Below are 3,559 nucleotides of genomic sequence, written 5' to 3' on the forward strand. Positions count from 1 at the left end.
TTTAGGGGTTACCGAATGGGTTTGGGGTTTAAAGTTTGGGGTTAGGGGTTTTGTGTTTGTGGTCTAAGGTTTAGGGTTTAGAGTCTCAGGTTTAGGGATTTAAATTTAGAGTATAATTTTGGATTTTAATTTAGAAGATAAATTATTATTTTAAAATATATATAAATATATATATATGAAAAGTGGTTTAGTGTGCAATTGTGTACAAGAACGTAATTTGATCTAGATCTCTTTTAAAATATTTACACGTTATTGATATAATAAATAGCATCATGTTTTCATATATTTAATTAATTTATATGCATACATAATATGTATTTTAAAATGTGTATTAAATCAAAATTAAAGTTTCAACTATAGTTAGGGTTTAGAGTGTAAGTTTATTATTTGAGGTTTAAAGTTTAAGGTATATATATTATTGAATATTGAACCAATATTTAGAATTTATGAGAGATTCTTGCAAATTTGTACTAAACCTAATATAAATATATGAAATATAGATTTTGTACTACACTAACATTCATCCAAGTAACATTATTTAGATATAATTTAAAAGAAATTCTAAATATATAGTTTTAAATTTTGATCAATTTTTATAAAATATTAAGGTATTAGCGGCGTTTATACATAAAACACCGCTAAAGATTGGAAATAGCGGCGTTTTTATAGAAAACGCCATAAAATTTCATTATACATTACAGTAAAACGGCGTCGTTTCCTCTGAATAGTAGTGGCTTTAGCGGTGTTTCTATAATAAACGCCACAACTCGTATTAGAACGGCGTCGTTTTGTAGTGTAGATAAAAGAGGCATTAGTGGCGCTTTGCTGAAAACGCCGCAAAAGGTCTCATTACCGGCGCGTTTCTGAAAACGCCACAAAATTTCCTTATTTGAAACGGCGACGTTTTTTCTCTCCTGGGGTTTATGCCTTTTACCCGAAATCAGTTTCATTTTTTGCTAAGTAATTTTCCCCCATTTCGTCTCTTCCTTCCCTAAATCCCTAAAACAAAAAACACCTCTTCCCCTAATTCCCAAACCCGAAATCCCTAACATTTTCCCCAATTCCCCTTTTTTTCCCTTATTCTGTTCCCCCATCCCCAAAATCCCTAAATATTTTCCCTTTCCTCTCGTCGACGGTCATATGCTTCATGGGTTTGAAATGGTTAGTTTTTGAGTCCCCTTCAGATTAATGTGTATTTACTGTATTACTTGCCTTTTTTTTGTTTGAAATGGTTTGAAATGGGTTTGATCTCGATGATTATACCATTGTTTTAAGTAAACCCAATACCGGGTCTGGTGTTTCTGGTGCTGTTTTTAACTTAACCACCACAATTATTGGTGCTGGAATCATGGCTTTACCTGCTACTATGAAGGTTCTGGGGCTTGTTTTAGGGATTTTTTTGATAATCCTGATTGTGATTTTGTCTGAAATTACTGTCGAGATGTTGATTAGGTTTGCGGTTTCTTGTAAAGCTAGATCTTATGGGGAAGTTGTGCAAATTGCAATGTGGAGAACTGCTACGATTTTGTTTGAGATTTGAATAATTGTCAACAATGCAGATGTCCTGATAGTTTATTTGATTATTATGGGTGATGTTATGTCTGGTTCGGTTCGTCATTTTGAGGTTCTCGATTAGTGGTTAGGACATGGTTTTTGGGATCATAGGAAGTTATTGGTTTTGGTTGTTATGGTTGTTTTTCTTGCTCAACTTTGCGTGTTAGATAGGATTGATTCATTGAGCATGAATTGGTTGCGCTTGGTAGCTCTCGCTGTTGTTTTCGTTGTGGTTTGCTTTGCTGTTGCATTCATTAAGCTTATTGAAGGGAAGATAGAGGCTCCAAGGATGAGCCCAGATTTTGGATCGAAAATGGAAATTTTGGATTTACTAGTAGTTATCCCTATTATGACTAATGCATATGTTTGCCATTTCAATGTTCAACCTATATACAATGAGCTCGAAGGGCGATATCCTCAAAAGATGAATCGGTGGAGAGGATCACAACCGCTCTTTGTGTTGTGGTCTATGCCCGAACAACAATATCGTGGTATTTGCTCTTCTGGAAAGGACATGAAGGTGATGTTTTGACCAATTTTGATAGGAATCTGGGAATTCGTTTTAGCACTGCTTTGACTTATACCAAATTGCTAGCTTTTTTTTTTTAATCATTTTATTTGTTTATTCCCACCTGTTATTAGCAAATATAATTAATATTATGCCAATCATTCAATATTGTTTATTTTTAGAACTCATTTGATTGTTTTGTCGACCAGAAACAGATTTCTGTTCTTCAAATGCAATGAGTAGGGAAGTCTCTCGACATTATTAGAGATCAATCCCAAGCATCTCTAAATAAACCCTCAAGAAAACATTTCCAATTCAATCAAGGTAAACATTGTCTTCCCTAACATTTATGTTTCTTTTAACATGTTTTTCCTTTTATGTTTTCAATGTTTAATTAACATTTAATTACATTTCTAAATTTTAATGTTTTTCCTAACATTTAATTAACATTTTAATTACATTCCTAAATTTTTAAGCTTATTTCATCCACTCTTTTTGTGTTTTGTCTCGATTTGGCTTCCTTCGTTAAGTTTCCAAAGGAAGCTTACTTATCTTTATTTTCAAGAAATGATTTAGGTAATGGAAGATGTATGCACGTGTGTTTGTGTCACTATATATGTATGTATTTGGTCTAGATGAAAGCTTTACTCAGCTTTTGAAATATAGACCAAGTTTTGCATACATTGATCAATTCTGCTCTTTTCCTTTGAATACATGGTTCTCTTGATACTAAATACTCGGTACTTTCTCGCATATTCTGTGATTCTTATTAGACAAGTTATATATCAATGATTATGTTAGTTTCCATCAAGGCCTCTGTAAACATAAAGTTGGTATTCGGTTAGGAGAAGTTAATGTTTATGAGTTTTGTGGAGTATGATTCGCACATGCAAAGTTGGTTTGTTTCAAGCTGTGCATTTTCATGTTTACATAATAATGGTGATTCCGTTCTGGTTTTTTAGATGTTCTTTTGGTCCTTTTTCATGTTTCTATCCAAGTTATGTGTTTAGTGTGGACTTAGATTGATTTAAGAGTTTAATGCTGTCTTGTTGCTCACGTTTTATATAAAAAAATTATTATATTTTGTTTGAAAATGCTTTTCAATTTCTAATTATAAAATGAGATGTCGATTGAAGGTAATAAATGTTATGGTGAAGGAAGAAAATGGCACTGATAATGGTATTTAGAATGGCAAGCTTATATTGGATATAGTAAATTGTAGCAAGACTCAATATATTATGATGTTTTTCATGGTCATTGGCAAATTCCAGTTGATTGGGGTTGACGCAATTGATTTTAATATTTAATATTTAATAGTTTTAAATGTCTTTAAAAGTTATAACTAATTTTTATCAAAATAGTATTAATTATTATTTGAAGTATGAATAAGTATGAATAAGAACACATGATAATTAGTGTCTTCTTGAGTAGTTCCTGTCATCACATCCTTAAGTTTCCTTTGTCCCATTGATGATAAGTGTGCTTTCTATCTGATGC

At 32.1% G+C, this 3,559-nt stretch overlaps 1 pseudogene; it reads left to right on the forward strand.

Moving 5' to 3' along the window:
* The first annotated feature begins 1,237 nt into the window (after positions 1–1,237).
* Positions 1,238–2,163, forward strand: LOC108484818 (amino acid transporter AVT6E-like; annotated as a pseudogene).
* Positions 2,164–3,559: the final 1,396 nt, after the last annotated feature.

The sequence above is a fragment of the Gossypium arboreum genome, chromosome 6 (genome assembly GCF_025698485.1).
Source record: "Gossypium arboreum isolate Shixiya-1 chromosome 6, ASM2569848v2, whole genome shotgun sequence".
Taxonomy (NCBI): Eukaryota; Viridiplantae; Streptophyta; class Magnoliopsida; order Malvales; family Malvaceae; genus Gossypium; species Gossypium arboreum.